Source organism: Leopardus geoffroyi, chromosome B3, assembly GCF_018350155.1.
Source record: "Leopardus geoffroyi isolate Oge1 chromosome B3, O.geoffroyi_Oge1_pat1.0, whole genome shotgun sequence".
Lineage (NCBI taxonomy): Eukaryota > Metazoa > Chordata > Mammalia > Carnivora > Felidae > Leopardus > Leopardus geoffroyi.
This window is the reverse complement of record NC_059337.1, coordinates 15225046-15248998: the sequence shown is the minus strand read 5'-3', so window position 1 is coordinate 15248998 and position 23953 is coordinate 15225046.

The following is a 23953-nucleotide window of genomic DNA, read 5'->3' as shown; positions in this document are numbered from 1 at the left end:
CAATTAAAAAAATGGTATCAAATTAGCCCAAGCCAGAAAACGAGAATATTGGAAGACTGACACTTCATGACTTCAAAACTTACTACCGAGCTACAATAATCAACAGTGCGCAACTGGTAAAAGGATAGACATAAAGAACAGCACAGAGACTTCAGGAAAAATGTGAACAAACCTTACATTTATGGTCACTTGACTTTCCACAAGGAAGCCAAGAGTATTTGATGGGGAAGGAGTTTTTCAACAAATGGTTCTGGGACAACTAATACCCACAGGCAAAAGAGTGAAATTGAATCTCTACCTCACACCATATGCAAATAGTAACTCTAAACTGGTTACACACCTTTAATTATAAGAATTAAAACTATCAACTTTTGGAAGGAAACAAACACGCAAATATTTGTGACCTTGGATTTTGGTACTATAATGACAGCAAAGCAAAAGTGACAAAAGAAAAAAACAGATAAATAGCACCTTATCACAATTTAAAACTTTTAGGCTTCTAAGGACGCCATCAAGAAAATGAAAAGACAACCCACAGAACGGGAGAAAATATTTATAAATCATATATCTGATAAGGGACTTGTAACCATAAAAAAAAAAACTCAACTCTTAGAAGTCAAAAATGAAGGCAATCTAATTTTTTAAATGGGTCAAAGATTTGAATAAACATTCCTGCAAGGAAGATATATAAATGGCCGATAAACACATCACTATTCGTTAGGAAAATGCAAATCAAAAGCACAATGTAATGCCAGTTCATACCCATTAAGAAGACTGTTATCAAGAAGACAGATAATAGCAAGTATTAGAAATGATGTGGAGGGGGTGGTGCCTGACTGGCTCGGTCAGTAGAGCTTGCTTGTGACTCTTGATCTCAGGGGTGTGAGTTCAAACCCCATGTTGGTCATGGAGTCTACTTTAAAAAACTGATGTGGAGAATTGGGAAACCTCATACTTTGCTGGTGGGAATGCAAAATGGTACAGACACTTTGGAAAACAACGTGTGGCAGCTCCTCAGAACTTTAAAAAATTTTTTTTTTCAACGTTTATTTATTTTTGGGACAGAGAGAGACAGAGCATGAACGGGGGAGGGGCAGAGAGAGAGGGAGACACAGAATCGGAAGCAGGCTCCAGGCTCTGAGCCATCGGCCCAGAGCCCGACGCGGGGCTCGAACTCACGGACCGCGAGATCGTGACCTGGCTGAAGTCAGACGCTTAACCGACTGCGCCACCCAGGCGCCCCTCCTCGGAACTTTAAACATCATTATCATATGACCCAGCAATTCCACTACAAGGTATATATCCAAGACATTTGGAAACATGTCCATCCAAAACCTTGTTCATGGATATTTATAGCAGTATTATTCACCATAGCAGAAGTACAAGCAACCCAAAAGTCCCTCAACTGATGATTGCATACACGGAAAAGGGTATATCCATACAATGGACTATTATCCAGTCACAAAAGGAATGAAGGACTAATGTATACAACATGGAGGGAACTTTGAAAACATTACACTCAGTGAAAGAAGCCAGCCATCAAACGCCACACAGTGAATGATTCCATTTATACGGAATGTTCAGAACAAGAAATCCATAGGGACAGACAGATTAGTGATTGCCAGGGAAGAGTAACGGGGAGTGACCATTAATGGGTGCGTAGGAGATTTCTTTTGGGGATCATCAATGTACAACTTTGCCAAACATACAAAGACCACTGAATTGTACATTTTAAAGGGAGTGAACTTCAAGGTTTGTGAGTTATATCTCTATTTTTTTCAAAGGGTAACGATGGAACAGAAAATCCACAAAAGGTGCATACGAATGAAGATGGACTGACTCTACTTGATCGGTAATCAGGGAGACACGATAAACATCACAACGAGAGATCACTTCATATCCATCAGATTTGCAAAAGCCAACACATCTGACAAACCCAAGAACGGGAGGAGATATAATGTAATAAAAACTCTGATGGAGACTGGCAAGACAAATGAGTATCGCTCCTTTGGAAAACAACATGGCAACACTCCGTAAGACTGCAAATTCATGCTTCCATTGCTTCAGCAATCCCACCTCTGGTTTAAACCCTAGAGAAAGCCCGACATGTACACAAGTTCTACTCACATATATTCTTTATATCATTATCAACAGGCAATGAAAACAATTTGTATTTTTATCAAGGAAGGAATAATTAAATTATGCTATTGCTATACTATAGAATGTGATGCAGGATGTAACAGGAATTAGGCAAATCACTATATACGGATACTTAAAGTTCTTTAAGTCATGTTTTTTTTAATTTTTTTAATTTTTTAATTTTTATTTTTTATATGAAATTGTCAAATTGGTTTCCATACAACACCCAGTGCTCATCCCAACAGGTGCCCTCCTCAATGCTCATCTCCCACCCTCCCCTCCCTCCCACCCCCCATCAACCCTCAGTTTATTCTCAGTTTTTAAGAGTCTCTTATGGCTTGGCTCCCTCCCTCTCTAACTTTTTTTTTCCTTCCCCTCCCCCATGGTCTTCTGTTAAGTTTCTCAGGATCCACGTTAAGAGTGAAAACACATGGTATCTGTCTTTCTCTGTATAAGTCATACCATGTTTTTTAAAAAACAATTGCAAACAATAGGAACAGTTTGACCCCATTGGCAACTTAAAGCACACCGATTAAGGGCGCCTGAGTGGCTCAGTCGGTGACGCGTCAGACTCAATCTCGTCTCAGGTGATCTCATGGTTCATGAGTTCGAGCCCGGCATCGGGCTCTGCACTTAGAGCGTGGAGCCTGCTTAGAATTCACTCTTCCTCTCTTTCTCTCTCTCTCTGCCCCTCCCTAACTCTCTCTCAAAATAAATAAATAAAAAGTTTACAGCACACCAATTATACTTTTGTACGTGTAGGTGCACAAGTGTGTACTTGTATGGGAAAAGACCCCCCGCAAAGATCCACGACGTACAGTTTGCAAAAGTTACCTCTGAGAAAGGACGGGGTGTGCCCAGTAGGACTCTGATTTTATGTGCATTGTTTGTATGTTCATTTTTTTTTTTAATTTTTTTTCAACGTTTATTTATTTTTTTGGGGGACAGAGAGAGACAGAGCATGAACGGGGGAGGGGCAGAGAGAGAGGGAGACACAGAATCGGAAACAGGCTCCAGGCTCTGAGCCATCAGCCCAGAGCCCCACGCGGGGCTCGAACTCGCGGACCGCGAAATCGTGACCTGGCTGAAGTCGGACACTTAACCGATTGCGCCACCCAGGCGCCCCTGTATGTTCATTTTTAAGGAAAATTGTTTCTCACGTAAAAACAGGAGGTTTGAAAGGGGGCTAGGATGGGGTGGAGGAGGGAAGAAGGCAGAGCCGGCAGACAGGCAAAGATGGCTGAGAGAGTGGGGAGGAAGGCTGCCTGTCACCGGGTTTGCTGCATGGAATCCCACTGACTCAATAGTTTTGTAACTATTAAATCACAGTTACAGCTTATATTGACTAAATTCTAATTTATAATGTGTGCACAGCAAAAAACTTCCAAGCGGGCATCCACAGAAACGACTATTAAAATACCTGTTCTTGAAAATTATGAATAACACTCCCCCATCATCAGCTGCGCAAACCTGTTGGATTAAAGCCATCAAAGATTGTGCACCGAGCAGCAAGACTGCATAATACATGTGCTCTGCCCCCAGCCCTCCGCTCCCTCTGCTACTTTGATTTAAGAGCATTAGGAAACTGTGTAATTTTTTTGGTCCTCTTTTTATTTCCATGGTAATTTATGTCTGTGGGTAAGCATTTTATTTTATCAGAGACATGGGGCTAGAGTTATTTTTCAAGGCGCTTGAGTTTCCCTTTGATGCCCACTGAAATTAAAGGCAGAGAGGCAGACAGTACCCATGCTGTTTGTCACAGAGTCAGAGGTTAGAATTACATTTGCTGCCATTTATTGTGACTATTCCGTGCCAGTAGTTAGGGTAGCACTTCTCATGGGCAATGCAGTATTATTAATATTGCAGACATCAAAACATTTGTGAATGGGATATAATTGACTTGTCACTCACATTAACAATATCCCCTGTGGAATACCATTCCAACAATGGCCGGGCAGAATATTCTTTAGTTATTTACATCTGACTCTTTAAGTCTTAAACCTCTGAAAAAATTCTGAGGATTTATTTTAGCCTTAACGCAAGGTTGAGATACATTTTTGTGTGTGCGCGTTGTATAAAAAAGTGCATAGCAAAGCTCTCTGTCATAGAGACTAATAAATATTTCTACACACAAAGGACCATTTTAATCAATAAGAAACAAACCTTCATTTGAAACTATGGCCCAAAATTTTAGATGATTAAAAAAAAAAGAATTAGGGCCCTCTATTTGTAAGGGGTTATGATAAAAATTCTCAAATGTTTAATTATTATGTTGTGATTAGACGAATAAAATAAATCCTTAAAACTTTAACTAAACAAAGGCTTAGAAGATTGTAGAAAGTGGGGGAAAAAAACCCACGTGAAATATACACTTGGAAGAAAATAGAGAGAGAAGCCATTAGCTAAATTGTAAAATTTGAATGTGGCTTAAAATTCTACGTTTCTATCAGTAGGTTGAAGTTAATTTTATCTTGAAATGGATCTTGAGGCAGGAGCAATTCTCCAGCTAAAAATAAAATTTAAGGCCTCCACTGATTGCAAAGTAAAATTAATAAGGGTTAGTAGTGTGTATGTAAATACTTAGATACCAACAACACAGGAAAACTCAGAGGTATTATTAGACAGTCAGTTTCTAAATGGTATATAACATTTGTTTTACAAGCAAATTGGTTATTTTAAATTAGAATCACATTAGTGTTGGAGGAAAGGAGAACATTCAATAGAGTCGAGTGTTTTTCAAGTTACTGTACCTGTGAATTTTTTTACAGTGAGACATGCTGTTTTGTTATTCAAATTTTCATAGGAATATTTAATAACGAATTAATAACAAGCCATTTTATTTACATAAGAGCCTTCTGCTTTTTATTTCCCCCCTATTATCTGCTCAGCTCAGAAAGGATTTTCAGATCGAATGGACTGAGAGTCCTTGGATGGACGTAAATAAATATACACAAGAGTTGCTTGATAGACACATTTCACTGACATTAACAAACAAATCCTGCTCTGTGACATTCGGAGTGCTCCGAAAGCCTCCTTCCTCTTTCATCTGAGTCAATGTCACAGGTAAAATCAGGTTTTAAAAAAAATCTGCTTGAAAATCTGTTCCACAAAATCGAGGCACCACGCTCGTCTAAGATTAACTAGCTCACCTCTGAGGGGCTCTTCCGTCTTGAGCCGCCTACAAGTCTAACTGAGCCACACAAGCTGAGTCAATCAGGAAATCCAGAACGTTGGGGAGGGGCTCAGCTCAGCTTTCTCCCTGCGGGCAGTAGGAGCAGCTCCGTGGATCACGAGTCACTTGGGAATGTCACTGTCTGGACTTGGGGAGGCCAACCCGAGCTGTGAGATGACAGTTCTTCAGTGTGTAAGTGGCACCAGATAATAATCGAATAGCAAATACCCATGCTTAAGACTTAGACACATTGTGGGGGTGCCTGGGTGGCGCAGTCGGTTAAGCGTCCGACTTCAGCCAGGTCACGATCTCGCGGTCCGTGGGTTCGAGCCCCGCGTCGGGCTCTGGGCTGATGGCTCAGAGCCTGGAGCCTGTTTCCGATTCTGTGTCTCCCTCTCTCTCTGCCCCTCCCCCGTTCATGCTCTGTCTCTCTCTGTCCCCAAAAAAATAAATAAACGTTGAAAAAAAAAAATTTAAGACTTAGACACATTGCCATACAATTTCTCTGGTTTCAGATTTTTCTTTTTCTTTGTAGAAAAGCTAAGAATTTTTATTTGTTTGGGGCTTTCTCCTTACATAACTGTTACATCCAGTCAGATTGTCAAAATACAAATGCTAACCAGGCCCTGCCTACCTTCCCGGGCCGTCGCTGAAAAATCGTGACAAAACCGTCTTTCTTCTTTAGCCTAGAATCAGTCCAAGTTTGAAGAACATAAATTGGGAACACCTCAGTGCAGAGACAAATAACAACCTGGGAAATCTTATTTCCAAAATGTACTAATAGCGATACAGGTTTCCCTCCCAATTAAATACATGTACAAATTACCAGGCAGCTAGTGTTAAATAAAGACTTTAAAATAAACTGTAGTTTTCTGTTGATAGTTTTTCATGAGCTCCCGACTGATTTTTTTTAATCAGAATTAATGTTCCAAATCTTCCAATATTCTAGCCTGTCTATATCATGACCCTTCATATAATGGTCCCTGAGAAAAAAATAATAATTCCCAGCAAAAGTAAATGTGTGAACATCGCTCCAAGGTGGAAAATGTTAATTTTGCGCAAGAACAGTGCTCCAAAGTTTTAGCCTGTGATATTTTTAAGTAGGCTGAGATTGATAACTCCAATAATATCTGCATCTTAAAGCTCGACCTTTTCACGTTCCTTAATAAGGAAAATGCCTAAAAATTATAAGGCACATTTTGGGGCAGATTTGACCAACAACCTGTGTCGAAATGAATAATACCATGGCATCGAGCTAATGCAATTTCATTTAGCCAGACTTGCCTCCACCAAATATTCACCTTTTGTAAGGTTATTATAATGGCTTAATTTAATCTTACCATACACACAACATGGGTATGGTTACTGACTGATAAGGAAACTAGTTGCATTCATTAAATCCTGCTATAAATCTCTTCTCTGAAATACCTATAATATAGCCTTCCAGCAACTACAAGAATGTAATTCCTCATCTTTCTCTGTGATATTATGTAACTGTGGCCTGCAGCTAACTTTCTCTGTAGGTGTTGGGATGGGTCAAGGTCTTTGCAGCCCTGCGAGAGGGTGGTGGGGAGGTTCGAGACCTAGGGAGTCTTTCCGAGAAACTTTGGAGATCGGACAAACCTCAAAATGGAGCAAATCTCACCTCCACTGCAGATGAAGAAATAACATACCGCAAAACTCTTAAAGTACATTTTTAAAGCTCCCGTATAAAGGTGTCCCTTTATATTTTTTATGCATCTATTATTTTTCTCAGAGCAAACCCCCCATATCTTCCCTTCATGGGGAATAAGTGGGTACCTACTGAAACGTGCAGGTCTGTGATTCTTACAGCATCGGTTTCAGAGTCCAAATAATCAACGTTAAAGGGGAAGTCAATTTTTAAGGCCTTTGCAATCTCACTGCGAGCTTCGTTCTGCTGAAACCTGTATAATTTTTAAAAGCATACACATCAAAATATATTTTAACAAAACTGGCATTCTTCTAAGAAACTTTCCAGTGGGCTAATCTCTGTAAGTACATAAAAGTTGCAGATAATCAAGTTACTTTTTTTTTTTTTTTTTTTAGGAATGCCTGCCCCACTTATTTTAAAACTCTTTTGCTCCAATCTCTGTATTGAGAATTAAAAGAAAAAGAAAAGGAAAAAAAAAAAAAAAAACCTGTTTCAAAGATCTGAAGCATGGACATAAGGGTGTTTTCTTCTCTGTACTGGCAGTTTTAAGATTAAAAGCCTCTGTAGGCTTCTCGGAGTTATCAACCTTGCCCAGTGGCTGAATAGTCTCTGCAGAATTTGTGCTACAGAAACGTTCTCGGGATAGATCTGTCTCCACTCTGATTTTTAAGGCTGTGAGCATTTTTGAAGCCTCCTGGAATTACTGGTATCCTGATTATTTTCTCCTTTTTGGATGAAGACCGTGAAAGCAATAAGCCTAACTAAGCACTATATGCACATGAGATCCCTATGCCAATCATGCTGAGTGGTTTCATGGACTTGAACCTTGGACGCCAGAGTGAGTGAGTCTGTAGAGTCTTGGAACTAACAACCGCCTGTGTTTTTATTTTATTCTTTCATTTCATTTCATTCGTGGGAGACAGCAAAGTCACAAGAAGCAACTAGTTTTCTCCGTCCCTCCAACTAAAAAGTGGACTCTACTGATCAAGTCAAAGGGCATCTGCCTGAAGAGAAAACTAGCTTATGATGCTTAAGACTGATCTAGAGGGTTTGATCAAGTTGACTACGGCCAGCTGGCTCACCTGGTGGGCCCTCGTGTCAGGGAAAGGAGCCATGTTTAAATGGGACATCACCAAAGAAGACGGGGGCAGGGGGGGAGGGAGGGGGCTCTCAAGTGTCTCTCGCCCTTCCTGCATTTTCAGAAAGACGTGAAACTATCCCCACTGTTGCCTGTTAATATCCTTCAGAGGGGACTTGTTTCTGGAAAATCTGATATACAAACACACAAAGTCACAAAATCATAAATTAGGAAGATTTTTCGCACAACTCTGCACCATACCCCTGCCTGGCCTGCCCAGAATTGGGCCCCCAACTTTGCCCTGGGAGTACCTAAGTCAGCAGCTGTGACTGATGTTGAAGCAGTTCATGCAACTTTAGAGAGTGAAGCCAGGAGAAATTGAAGGTCTCCACTTTCATCCAGGCCCAAATGTACTTGTCCACACCCCTTCCTTCCTCTCCTTTTCCATGAAAAGTGTCCTTTCTCTGCTCAAGCCTTCGCTCTTCAAATGTTCTCTGGACCTCCCCCACTCTTCAGGAACTAGCTTCAGCCCATCAGCATTTAAATAAGTGCCAATTCTTTCTTCTTCTAGTAATAATAATAAAATAAAAACCTTCTACTATATCGCTATCTTTTCCTTCCCTATCCAGTGGACTGTCTGACGAGGTGCAAAATTCCCCTCTTTTCTTCCTCCCTTCTCCTCGCCCTGCAGCTTTCTTCCATCGGGCCACAAAACCAGTCTCACACTACCATTCATACCCTCCTCCAAAAACATGGATGGTTTTCCGTCACCGCCTTAGAATTCCTTCTAGCATGCCTGTAATCTCCTAACAATGGCATACCCATCTTTGTATCTACCTCCACGAATTAACAGAGGTTTGTCATCCTTTCTTCACTAAAATAAAAATGTGGGGCACCTGTGTGGCTCAGTTGGCTAAGCATCGGACTCTTGGTTTCAGCTTAGGCCATGATCTCGCAGTTCGTGGGTTCAAGCTCCATGTCAGGCTCCACGCTGACAGGGGGGGAGCCTGCTTGGGATTCTGTCTCACTCGCTCTCTCAAAATAAATAAGTAAACGCAAAATAAAATAAAGTAACATAAAATAAATAAAATAAATAAAATAACATAACATAACATAACATAACATGAAATAAAATAAAATGAAATAAAATAAAATAAAATAAAATAACATAACATAACATGAAATAAAATAAAATAAAATGAAATGAAATAAAATAAAATAAAATAAAATATAAAATGAAATGAAATAAAATAAAATAAAATAACATAACATAACATGAAATAAAATAAAATAAAATAAAATAAAATAAAATAAAATAAAATAAAATAAAATGAAATGAAATAAAATAAAATAAAATAGTAAAATTATAGGCATGGTGAAACTCCCCGGATACCTCACTCCATCCCTTCTCCAAGCCCATTCTCCTCGCCTTTTCCTTTCCTCCCCAGATCCAGCCACTACCATGAATTCGCTGTGAGTTTTCAGTGTGTGTCTCCTTAGCTCTATCACATGCATACATCCCATAGTCGAAATACCCTCTTCATCCGCATCTTTTAGAATTTTAACCAACTTGTGTCATGCAGGCATGTAACATGATGTGGGGTTTTTTTTTCCAACCCCAAATTATTTAGATGCAAGCCACATGGGCCCGCAGGTATCTGAGTCATTCACGTTAGTTGCTACACAGCGTGCCCTCAAGTGAGTGTATCTCACGGAGGTATCCATTCCATACCAGGAGATGCTGAAGCTGTCTACTATTTCTTACTCGTCAAATGGCACAAACAGATACTAGAATCAGCGTATTTCCACACCGTTTGGTTTTTTTTTTTTTACAAGAGTATGATTTCCTCCGGGAAGTACACCCAGAAGGGGGCTTGCTGGAAAGAGCCCATGTACATTGTCACCTTTGCTAGATTTTGCCAGATGGGTCTCCAAGTTGATATCAAACACTGCTTGGAATAATGCTACTATTCTCTCTCACTTTTGTTGCCACTGTCCGATCTTTCAACGTTTGCCAATATGGTGGGTGTAAAATAGCATCTCGCTTTGGTGCGAATTCCCATTTCTCTGGTTGGAGGTGGGGCTGAGTGTGTTTTCATGTGCTTCTTGGCCCCTTGTGTTTCTACTCATCTAAGTTCCTTGATTACCTCTCGTTCCCATTTTGGGGGGGGGAGGTTATCTTTCCGTTATTGGAGTTAGTATTTATCATCTAGTCTCCCCCCCCCCCCCAGGTGTCAATTAATCATCAAGTCTTAAATAGCCATCAAATCTCTCCACTTTTCACCGTCTCCGAGACCGGCACCACTCCAGTAGAAACTTGCCATGTCTTATCCGAATTGCTGCTGAATCATTTTCCCTTTCTCCGGTCACTAAGCCACACAGTGAGCATTTCCATTACACCATTCTCCTCCCCCCCCAAGAACCTTGAAGTCCTCAAATTGTGCTCTCCACCATGGCTTGGAGGACATTTATAATATGGCCTCTGCCTTTCTCTTCCGTTCCATTTCAATTTCTCTCCTCTGCTTTCCACACCTGATGCTCCAGCTGTCATTACCGGTTCTCGTAGTGGACCCTGCTCTCCACTGACCTCTTGGCCCTTTTGTCTACTGTCTCTGCCTGGAAGCCTTGCATTGAACCCGCCCCATCCCCACAACCTCCCTCACCTGCATAATTCCTTCTTAGCCGAGAAAGTACCACTTGTGCGGATTTCCCACTCTCAGGTGAGCTATCTCTTCTAGATGCTCCCATGACACATTTTGCTGATTTCCATCGTTGCGTATATCGCATCATATCCTAATAGCTGTCTCTTTGTCTGCGTCTACCAGTGGAGAGAAGTGCGGTGAAAACAAGGACCACATTGTTCTTCTTTTCAGAGGTAACCCCAGCATCTCAGGGGATGCTTGGTTTCGAGGAGTGGCGGCTGATAAGAGAGAAAAAGATTTGATCCTCGGGACTCCAGAACTAAGAAGATAGATCTCACAATGCACTCCCTGACTTATGCCAAGTTCAATCCACTTAGGAAAAAAAAAATCAGAAAACTTTTCAAAAGGACACTTACTGTGCAAACATAACCAACCCATATTTGAATGGCTAGGGTCCTGAGTTGTACAGGACTCTCTGGAGTGTGTGCTTATCAAATCTTAAGGTAGCTTAAGATGCATGGATCTGACCTTGCTCAGAAAGAAAACTAAAAGCACTATAATCAGAATATGAATATGAAGCATTTTTCCTTGAATACTTTTCTTTTTTCAGAACGTAACTGAAGCCTGAATCTCATCTACACTGTTTATGCACACAACTGGGCATAAACTGTGCAAGATAAGAATTACTCTGCTCTCCATTATACAGAACACGCATTTATTTGATGAACATGTTTACAACAGGTGCTGGCCCCTGTTAGTTTACATAGGTATTCAGTGTAAAGAAAATATGACTTGGACAGGGATGTTGGTTGCAATCCTGGTTACTTCACCTCTGAGAACTTAGCATAACAATCTGTAAAATGGGCATTTTAAGAATAATTTCCGTCTCAGGATTATTGTGAGGATTCGATCACACATTAAACCGATGTGAAGTGCCCCTAAAGAATGCACAAAATAGGCCCTGAATAAATATTGCCATCCTCTTCTTACGGAAGTATCCCTCCAAAAGCATGCCTATCGTCCATCCCCTGCCTGGATCTGCATTTTGAGCTGGAATCTGCGTTTCCGAAGCGATACCCGATAATGGATCATTTATGGAGAGCTTGCTAGGGTTCAGGCTCTGCACGTGCGCTTTGGAACATTAAAACAACCCCACAAGGTCACATGTAGGAGAATCTCCATTTGCAGAGGTAGAAACAAGGTGCAAGATGAGAGCGGATGCCAGGCAACGGATGATAGATCAAGTTTTCAAGTGACTGTTTTGTGATCACTAAAAATACAAAAATCCCACCAACTGGAAAGGTTTGTGAATTCCTTCATCTTTCTGATGGGGTTACTTATATTTTGAAGGACATGGGGAAAATGCACAATATAGTAAACACCTAGCTATCCACGAAACATTTTACAAAATTAAGGACAGAAACAAGAAGGAAGATGACAGAGACAGTGATTATGAAGCATAGAGCCCGGTACGTAGTAAGTTCTTAAGGAAACTGGTTGGGGCCAGAGCTGATATTCAATCTCCGCACAACGCTAGACCATGCTGGTTATTGACAGCTCGTATCCCTCCTTGTCGATCAGTACCCAAGTCAACGATTGTGAAATATCTAAATATCACATTGGTTGAATAAAAGAATAGCTACATACATATTCCCTTCTGTACATACAATTTGATGTAAACTGGAACATTTTAAAATTTCAATTTCTAATTTCAGGAAGTAAAAGAGAGTCAGATACACGTCATGTGATTGGCAGCTAGAAAGTTAAATTCCCAATTCCAAGATCAATAACCAATTGGAAATCCATGATTCACCTTCATAAATTTCTCTAGATGGTTTCTTTCTTAATCATCTGTAAAATGGAAACCATAGCAGCTACTCCTATCTAATTAATGCTGGTTCTGAAACTCAATCACATAAGTTGGGTAAAAGGATTTTGAGTGTATCTGCGCTGGGTAATGCAATTTATCAATCTGGAGCAAATGCTTTTCCAGAGTGGAGTTTATTACAAATAAACGTGTTATTTAAAAATCATTTCTTAGAAAGTTGACCACAGGGATGAAGAAAAATGCTCGGGGAGTAAATATCCTGCATATAGATTGAGTCCATTTTTAGTTTCTTTCTCTTGGTGGGGGGGGGGGGGGCTCTCACCTTGGACACATGTGTCTCCCATGCTCTTCCAACAGAGAGAGGAGCTCAGCAAATGAGAGCAGAGAGAATTGTCTTCATGGCTGTGCAAAAGGACTTCTGAATCGAGGTTCCCTGGGAAAATGGAAACTGACCATCACCTATAGTCTGGAAGTGACGCGTGAGATGCTGGTGCCTCACTGCAATTTGATTTTTACAAGGGAAATGAAAGGGGAAAAAAAAAGGAAACAAAAAAGAAAAAAAAGCTTCTAGGTTTTATCTTCCTAATGCTTTTTTCCAACAAAATCTCTACGCAAAAGGAAAACTTTTGAACCTTGACAACGTCTTCTAGTACCGATAATGACAACTACTTAAACCGCATTTAAAAAGTGCTGAGTAGTTGATCCTGGTACCTAATGATGTTACTCATCTCGTCGGCGTCTGATTGACACTAAAAATAATAAATTAGAACAGAAAATGATTTTATGGGATCCGTGGGCTGACAGGCAGGCTAAGTGTAATATCCTCTATTACACTTGTCATTGAATTCTATATGGTTCAGCTCTGAACAAGGAAGACAGGCTTGTACCATGATTTTGTGATTTTTAGTTTCAATCATCTATGTCTTAAACATATAAAATTAATTTGCCTACTTATAAATTCAATGAAAGGTGGGGATCGAAAACACTTTCTCTGCGGTAAAGCAAACATTACCGTGGCCATCTTATTGCACAGGCAGGAGTGAAATAATAAATTAAAAACTGTCCTTCCGGGTTTATCTAGGATATAGCCTCTGAGATTCTATTTCCTTCCTCTGATCTAGTAAATTTATAAATTCAAAATCAATAGCCATACCTGCTGAATCACTGGGACTCATTTGGGAAATTATTTGAAAAGAGCTCCACATATCATCCCATACTACACAATGGAGCCCTAAGTTTGCTTTCAGCAGTTAGCAAACCAAAATTAATTCTTATAATTATTTACAAGGCGGTTGGATGGTTAAATTTATAGCAGGACTGTTTTTTAATTTCAGTAAACCGTGATAGATTTTGTTCTTTGCCTTTGGGGGAAGCGGAGGGGAGACAAAGTTCAGAAAAGGAAATTTAAAATATTCCTACTTTTCCTTTTAAGTAATGTCTATGAATCATTGAGGATGATTTTTAATTTTGATTCATTCAATGAACTCTTCTAATGCAATGATTTTCTCCATGGAAGTCCTTAACCACAGTGGCCATTTGCAGCTGATGATTTTTTTTTATAAATAATTTATAAAGCCACTATACACTTATACTTTTACACTGAAAGAGAGAGGGAGAGGGAACAGAATTGCATCTTAAACTCTATTTACAAATTTACCTTGGCAGGCCCTCTTACTGCCAATAGGAAACGATGTTGCATATTTAATTTGCTCTTTTGTTACAACGGGGCTTAGGTTAGTTAATTTCAATTTTCGATTTCAAAAGCTATCAAATATGGCTCAGATGAGAAATCAATTTTTCTCAGCTGCCTCTGTTTTTGTGATGGGAGGCGCCTCATTGGCTGATGGGGAGCCACGTGACACGGCAAGAGATTAGTTCACCAGACCCCGTGTTGCTGCCGCCTCAATTACTGCCTGCCTCTTGTAATTTAGCCTTATAACACCTAATTTCAAGACAGAACTCATATTTAATTCATGAAAGCTTCCACAAGAGTAATTGTGAAATAAATTGCCATAGAAGATATCCATTTGTGACTCATTTTAATTTTGTATGCTAGTAGCATGCTATTTATTCTACTTGTTTAACACTTTAGCACAAACATTTTTTTTTTTTTTTTAATATTGAACTTTATGCACTGATAGTCGCATACTTTGCACCATTTTCCCACATTACATCATCTCCTTTGCCGGGATTTCCTTTCACAAAACTCCCACCCAGTGGTGTTTCTGAAGGTTGTTAAAATCAAGAACTTACAATCTCTTAATGATTCAATGTGTTGTTACGCTCTGCACCGAACTTTCAAAGTAGCAACTAAAATCACACACGATAGCAGATAAATGCTAGTGAGGATGGCAAGGATCATTCCAAGGGCCGAGAAAGAAATAGCGTTTGATTTAATATTTTAAACAAAGGCATTCATTCCCCACGTTGACGTTTACACTTCAACACTGGTATATGTTTTAAAATTCTTGAACCAAAACATATATATTTCCTGTGTATCCACGCCATTTTGTCTTCCGCCTCCCTGTTGCTATGCCAACAAGGTGGGTGAGGCCTTCTCAACTGCCAAACTCAGCTGTCATCCCTTCACCCTAAAAGCCTTATAATTGCTTTTATTTGCATACGACAATTAGGCAGGATGGCTCACAGCGAGAAAAACCAACCTTTCTCTCCCCAAGTGCACACAACGCCAGCCTGTAATTTATAAAAGATACGCGCCATGTGGCGGAGCACTAAAATAGAGTGATGAGTCCTTTCATCGGATTGTAAGCCATTAACAAAAGAAAACATCCCCTTTCAGGCTATAAAAAATGCCTATCTGGTGTGAACCTGCAAAATCACAAAGTTCCCCCCCCCCTCCGCTCCCCCCCGCCTGGACCCTTCACATTCATTATCACATTGAACTCAAAAGGAGTTCTAGAGAAAGAGTTACATTTGGGTGTTTATGAGTAATGGGGTGCAAATAAAATCCACACTAGGCTAAAATTGCATCCAGAGTAGTTGGTGTTTGGGGGTAATTTTCTTTTTCTTCTTCTTCTTCTCTCTCTTTTTTTTTTTTTTTTTTTTTTTACCTTGTTTTGCATGGTGTCGCGTGTTGAAATGTCATATTAATATAGTCATTATTACCCTTTTACTTCGGGGAAACCATGACAGGATTTTCCAATCAGCATTCAGGTCTGTGAAGGCTCAAGTCAGAAGGAATGTGGATGGTTTAAATCATCCTCTGTTTCGGTTTTCAAAAGGTCTTCAAAAATTAGTGTCTAGTGTAAAAGGTCAAAACATGCTTGGAAATCATTTCGGTGATTTATTGTCATCATTTTTTCTGGTGACTTTAATTCTAATTATTAAGACATTTTAATTTCTTTCTTACAGGCTGCATAGAGTCTAAGATAAAATTCTAAACAGATTCCTTGTTTAGCAATATTTTAAGCACCCAATTACGCTGCTAAGGTTTGTTCGGCGTCTTCTTAGAGTTTGTGCCATCAGAGACTTGCTTTACAGAATGAGCATCAAATTTGAACTTCATTTCCTCTAAACTGTTCAGCTTTAAAAGTATTATTCAGAACACTAAAATTGTGACCTATTTCTTCCCCTGAGGATCTTTTAAAAGGCAGTCGGCACTCCCGTTTTATTCACAATTCACTGAATAAATATTGATCATATAGGCAATCTGGGTCCAGGATCTTCAAATGGATACAACCTCACAAACCACTCAGCCACGTGTCTGTGTCTATGCTTCAGAGAGGGCTGTAAATTACAATCACATCTCGAAATAGTTTATCCAAATTAAATTCTGTAACTGAGTTTTTGACATCCACAAGCAAACTGCGATGAGGAATCTGCTATCGTAACAAAATAACAAAGTGAAGGGAACACTGAAGGGGTCCCTTCAAAAAGCCATGATGAAATGGAAACCAAAGCACTGATTATCTGGTCGAAAAAAGCCAAATTCCTCCAGAAAACTATGACGAGATACAAAACGCGCCCGCACAAAGGGGGTGAAAGACACGACCGATCATTCACAGAGAAGAAATTCAGATGCCAGAAAATGTAAGAAAAACGCTGAGCCCCGCCGACGAGGAAAGAAACGCAAGTTTTAGAAAACATGCAATCCAAGTTCTCACATGTTAGAATGTACGCATTAAAGCCGGGATAACATCATTCTGGCAAGGCATGGAGTCACTGGCTGAGATATATACAGCCCATCAACATGTAGACTGTGACCCCTTTCCAGAGGACGATTTGGCAATGTGCCCTGGACTTTGAAATGCCTTTGATGTCTGACCCGGGAGTGCCACTTCTAAAAGTTAAATCGGGGAAGAATGAACGAGCATATACGAGGGTGTTTGTTTTTACATGCTATTTGCTGTTGCATTAATGTCGAGAGTTTGAAACAAGCTAAATGTACACTCAGCTATAGGATATCCCTATGGTGAAATATCACGCAACCATTAAAAAGCGGATATAGGGGCACCTGTGTGGCTCCGTTGGTCGAGCGACCAACCCTTGGTTTCGGCTCAGGTCATGGTCTCACGGTTTGTGAGTTGGAGCCCCGCATGGGATTCGGAGCTGACCGTGCGGAGTCTGCTTGGGATTCTCTCTCTCTGCCTCTCTCTGACCTTCCCTTGTTTCTGCTGTCTCTCAAAATAAATAAATAAACTTAAACAAAAATCTGTTTTAAAAAAGTGGCTATAGATCTACTTTCCAGGAATATTTACCTATCCATCTATCGACATGTGCATATATACGCATGTATGTATGTAATAGATTATTGCACTGATGTAAATACATATGGAATGTAAGCATATATGGAATGTTTTATGCCATTCGTTTATATGTACGTACACACACGCCATCAGTATGGAAGGATGCACCACAACCTATTAGGAATGATATTGCAATGAGATGGGGAGAACTTAAGAAGGAAATTGTCAATTCCTGTGTTTTGTTTTTAGTTCACAAGGAGCATCACTTTTAGGGACAAAACGTAGCCACGAGTTGACTTTCAAGGAACAGTGTTCTATTTTTTAGGGCAACAGGTATTGAAACTTGTAACATGTGATGTTTTATTTTCCTGTTTTTTTTTTCCTTCTAGAGCCACACTCTTTATTTTTTTGCCCTCTTCTGGATCCCCAGTCTCTGACCTGCTGCTTCCCCCTTTTTCTGTTATACCTAGACTCCCCAAATTCTCATTTTAATTGAACTCCTCCATTATTTAGAGGTTCATCCAGAAGGGATAAACTAATTCTACAACAATCTAGAATCTAACTTGGCACTTTGCTGCCAGCGTTCTTGATATGAATTGAGGAATAAGGAAAGAATCAGAAATGTGCATTTCCTAGAAGACACCTTGCCATACGAAGAAAAAGCAGACCGGTCCAGGTAACTGCGACCTTGCATGAAGTCTGAGCTCTCCTTCTGTCCTACTGAGTGACAAAGCCTATTTACTCTTAGGTTTCCAGCTTGGTCATAGTAAGTGCTGAATTAACAGCTGTTGAACCAACGGGGTGATACCACAAGCCGTATAGTCAAGTAGGAAACTTGACAGCATATATTATTCTATTTATCCTGGCTTCTAGCAGAGGTACCGGCAACCTTTAAGAATTAAACCAGTAAGTTGGGGCGCCTGGGTGGCTCATCGGTTAAGCATCAGACTTGGGCTCAGGTCATGATCTCACAGTTCGTGGGTTCGAGCCCTGCATCGGTCTCTGTGCTGACAGCTCAGAGCCTGGAGCCTGCTTCGGATTCTGTGTCTCCCTCTCTCTCTGCCCCTCCCCCACTCACACTCTGTCTCTCGCTCTCAAAAAGTGAATAAAAATTAAAAAAAAAAAAAAAAGAATTAAACCAGTAAGTTACCTGTCCCTGGCAAAGTGAAAGGGAAAAATCAGCTATTTTCCCAGATTAGTCAGCATACAATTAATCAACTTTTTACATAGAAATACCTAGATGTTTGAAGTAAATATATTTGACAAATGATTGGGTTCTGTTTTGCTGAATCTACTTAAATAATTTTTCTTCATGGTTTTTCTTGGTTAGTTAGTACTAACCAAAATTTTAGGACCCCAAAATGAAAGAATCCAAAGAGAACTCATAGTTGGGAATACACTCGTATTGGAACCATGGACTAAAAATTCCAACACTATTAATGCTTGAAAAACATATTCTCTGTTTTATTAGCACACATATTAAACACAAATGAAATTCCTTCAATTCAAAGAAATCCTGATATGCTGGTTGATCAAAAATGTGGGTGGCTTTTAAGATCTCCTAGAAACAATGAAATGCTCTGTCCTGTCAATTTTATGGGACACACAGACTATGGTTAATCATTGGAAAGATAAGATTAGATGAAAAGTTTTTCTGAAGACTGTTCTGGTATGTAACGTATATACATTTTTTGAAGGAAAACATAAGAAATTGAATAAAAGAAAACTATGTAGGATAAAGTTTCCTAAGATTACCCCTAACTTACACTGGCAAGTCAATAGATTTATGTCACTCTAGGCTCTCTGACTCCATTACAAAATAATAATAACAATAATAATAATTAATAATAATAATATATGCATCGTAAGAACAGTGCTGTGTTGTGGTTTTATTATGCAACCCAGAGGCAAGGCAAATACTTTTTTTTGGAATCTAAGGAATGAATTTGGGACGTATCTGGAAAAAGCGGGAGTTCTTTATCTGCGTTTCCTATAAATCACTTATTATACTTTTTTAAAAGAGTTTTCAAAACTATGAGTGTTATGTTAAGACAGTATGCATAAATTTTGTAATTTTCCCTTACCCACAAGAGTATTGTTCTTGAGATGAAACATACAAATGGGATAGCATCATGAGAAAAATGCTGGATGGGGCAGCTGAATTTTGTCTATTGTCTGCTTCTTCTAAGCTGCCTTTCATCAGTGGCTGGGGCACTGGAAGGTGGGAACAGTGACTCTGACCATTTACCGCCTTGGAAATATGAACATCTGACCACTTTCCATCCCCAGAGTTGTGGCTAAGCCCATCCTGTTAGGAGGTATCCTGTTTCCAGAAAAGATGGACCAAATTTATTCCAGGATACTGAGTGCACAATTATGAGAAACCATTACGCATTGTTATTTTTCATTATTACTGTGATTCGGCTCAGATCATATCAAAGGAGAAAGAGCTTGCACTTTGCTGTTTTTCAAGGGTAAACTGCGGGGCATCGCCTGATAAGACGTGCACCGCAGTATTTGTTGAGAGAAATCAGGATTCTTTCGGGAAAAAAAAAAACTGTCCAGGCAGAGCGCAGTACCTTTTGGCTGCAGCCACTTCACAGAGCTTTCTTATCTCTTTTTTACTTTCTTCCCACAACTGTAATCAAAAAGAATCCAGGGGTAGGAACTCTGAGTCTTAAATGCAACCTCGCGCGCAGTGAATATCCGTGAGACATGAATAATAAACTTGGAGATGGGCAAGGGTCTGCTTCCTTTTGTACCTCCGCCCCTGGCCCGCGCACCGCAGGGTGGACTCGGCCACTTTTAGGGAACAAAGTGTCCCCAGCACTACCTCTCCAGCCTCAATTCAGACCTCATCTGAGAACTCCCGAAATGAAGCTGTCACTCAGGGCTGCTTGGGGACCTGTCACCACAACATTGAGCCTTTTCATTTTGATGGGTCAGCCCGCAATCCCCTTGAAAGAGAAGTCCGTGCCACGGTGGTTTCTCTTTCCACAGGAATTCTGAATTCTAATGAAACTCCAAATCGCTCAATAAAGGCAGGGGCACGAGGAAGTAATCCAACGCAGATCTGAGTGAAATTTGTATTTTATCTTTTTTTTTTTTTTTCCCCTCCCCCAGCCCATTATTCTAATCGCTTAGGTGGTTCACAAAGGGTTGGCTCGCAGTTCAGGCGCAAGAGGAATGAGGTGTCCTTTGTCCGGATGCTACACTGAGATTAGGTAGCAGCTCTCTGAAAATGAAAGGCCGTGGCTCAAATTTCCTTGGGTAAATATCCATCCACCTATTATAGTTTGCACCTACAGAGCCACACAGAGCGCACACTAATGTGCGCTGGGCTGATAGAGAAGAGAGAAATTCACATTAACATGATTTTCGTGTGTATTTTTTTGTGTGCCCACGAAACTCTCTTTCAGAAACCTCGCGTGAACCTTTTGCCACAAAATGAAGAAAATAGCATTGCTACCTTCTACTTTATGATCAGAAAGTGTCTCAGATACACGATCTGGATAGCGTCGAACAAATTACTATTTTGCACTGCGTTCAACTGCGTTCACATTTTCGAGATACTTACGTTGAGTGTGGTACACTGTTCAACCCCTATCTTTTCTGGCTTTGGAAAAGAATTGATAAGACTTCCGCAAGGAAGGCATTGATGCGATTCCCCTCTAAAGTCTATTTCCTATGTTTTTATAGTATACACTAGAATTATATGTGTTGCTTTAAATGCAAAGGCAATTCACTCAAAAGTTCACCAGTGAATTTTCTACCCCTTCCCAATATATTTATATACAACATTTACTGTGTTCCTAGGTCATTTAAAAAGATAGATGGTAAGTAGGTAGGAGATGATAGATAGATAGATAGATAGATAGATAGATAATAGATAGATGATAGATGTCTACATTATATATTTCTAGAAATCGATATAATAAAGCTGACTTTATTGTGTTGTTAACAAGCCAAGCCCCAGCTAACCTCTGTTTTATCACTGAGCTTTCGAAGAGCTAACAAGCAATGTTTAAAATGTTACCACGTCCTTCCAACCCTTACAACTTCGCGATCATACCCGTGTTACTTAAAAACCTAAGAGCTACCAATCCATGCTGACTGCCTTCACTATGACACATCACCCTAAATATGTCAACTGCCTGTACGTTAACTGTCCCCAGAACATCTGTTATAACTCCAGGTGCTTTCGTGTCCAGACGTTAGCTGTAATGTTTTTTTCCCAGTTGATACAGAAAATGCAACAGACCATTGCATATAAAACAATTCCCTCCTACTCAACCTTACGGTTTTTGGCGTGTGTTAAGAGGAATATTGGGGGGGAAAATACCACCAATATTCAATTACAATTTCCCTAGTAGTTGTTCCCTGATGCATTTTATTCTTTATGCACGTGCTACCAGGAAACAGTGAAATAGCCTTTGAAAATAATCATAATCTACCCTGGAGAGGAGGGAGGCAGAGAAGGAACAAAATGAAGGTGGAGACAGAGAGAGAGAGAGAGAGAGAGCTGTGAGTTACAGCTTTTTCTTACCTATTCTTCGTAAAATATATAGAAATAGTAGGATGAACTCCCAATCCAGGGCGGTCTCAACTATAAACCTCTATTTGGGATCAGATTGATTTAGACCATCAGCCTAGGTTTCACTTGTCCTTATAGTTCATTATTTCTTCTTTCTCCTTTTTTTCTATAAATTATTTCTTCTTTCTCCTTTATATATATATAAGTACATATATATATATATATATATATATATATATATATATATATACACACACACACACACACACACACACACACTAAGGCTTGGGGAGAACTTAAATATTGTAGAATTTTCCAAACTGTCTGGAACAATGGATATTGTTCTTTCTAAAACTGCAGAAGCCGCTAACTTTACCTGAGGCTTTATTTTATTATTTTGTGGTATTTTCCAAATATGTATTTTATTTGTTGTGACTCAAGGGCAGACCTAGAATGTCCACACTCCTCAATCCCCCCCTCAAATTCCTTATTATAGAGAGAAACTGGAAGCTATCTTTTGTTCATTTGGGGATGAATGACCAAGTTTGGAAGCTACATAGTCGATCGTGATAACGATGGCAGTGAACCGTGTCTCCCAAGCTTGATTCTGCTCTTGGATCATTCCCCCTCTTCAGTTTTGAGGCGCAGTAGAGTGTCCGTAGTAATTGTTATTTCTTGCAACACAAAAGATGGAAAAATCATACTCTGACACAAGCCGAAGGGGGAACAAAAGCCATTTGCTGGAAACATTGACCAATTACATCTACGTTTATGAGTGCAGAAAATTGCGTCAGCACCTCAGCATTCCCTGCTTGTCAAGAAAAGTCTTTGCCTTCCACCTGGGAATGCACTTCTGAAGACTTAAAAACATTTCAAATGCAGAGAAACATTGCCCGGTACTGGTGCAAAGTTATAGCAGTTCGTAAAATAAAATGAGCGTATATTAACCATGGAAATGCACAACGATATTTTTGTGTGTTCAGCTTGAGTAACTCTTCGCATCAGTATTTCAGTGGACAGTTGCTTCATACCAACCAGCCTAAAACGGACTTTAACAGAATAAGCTTGGCCCTGAGAAAGCCACCTGCTCCTGGATGTTTCCATTTGAGCACGGGATTGCCATGACTTGTCCCCTCCTCCCTAACACGTTATTCCTGGCGAGTTGGTTTCCAGGTGAACTTTGGGGCCAGGGAGACCTGGATCTCTGTTTGAATTTCATTCACACTGGGAGTCTGAGTCATCTTATTCTGTGGGAACATGATCGGGGTTTGGGGAACTGGCTCCTGCCACGAATCCATTGAGGCAGGGACGCATCTGTGCGCACCTACGGTGTAGAGGAATCCATGCTGTCTGTGATGTGTCTGCCATGTTGAGAATAATTGGTTTTCTTCCCCCTCTCCACTTTGTCTCTCCTTGGTAAGGCAGTCAAAATTCCTGTGAGTTTTGATGGTATTCGAACCGAAGGTTGGAATTCCAAGCAACCACGCAATGAGTTCCAACCCTGCTTACACCTGCCACACCTTGACCAGAAGCTACCTGGGGACGCTTCTCCCCACGCACCCTAAGGATCCGGCAACTGAAACTCTACGTCTTCACTCACAAAAATAAACTAAAACACCCCACTCTCCCGCCCAACGTCCTCCCCGGTCAGAAGAAGCAAAAAAGGTGCTTGGAAAGTGTTTTGCAGCTGGAGGCTGAAGACGCCCGTGGAAGTAAACAGTAATTTTATTAATTGCCTCGAAATAGAAAATGTTGAGTTTAAATCCACGCTACTTTCTTCGGAGTAAACACTAAATACAACAGCCAAGGCGATATGGTTAAAATTAACTTGCGGTTCTTTTCAAGCTGGTGAGATACAATTAAAACATGGGGGATATTGCCAAATCTCATTTGCTGCTTTCTTTCTCGTGAATAATATCTGTACATTCAGGTCTTCGTTATACTTCTCAATGGCATAGGAATCCCAGTGTGTCTGCTTTTTCTTGATTTTTATCAATGGCAAAAAAAAAAAAATTTTATTAAGTTCCCAGGCAACATTACGTACCGCAATAATGCTTCCCAGGCAGCCGCCCTCCTCTCCCCACTGCCCTTCCTCCCCTGACATCTGTGTGTGTGTGTGTGTGTGTGTGTGTGTGTGTGTGCCCACAGGGGTGTGTGTGCGTGTGCCTGTCTTCCTCTCTGT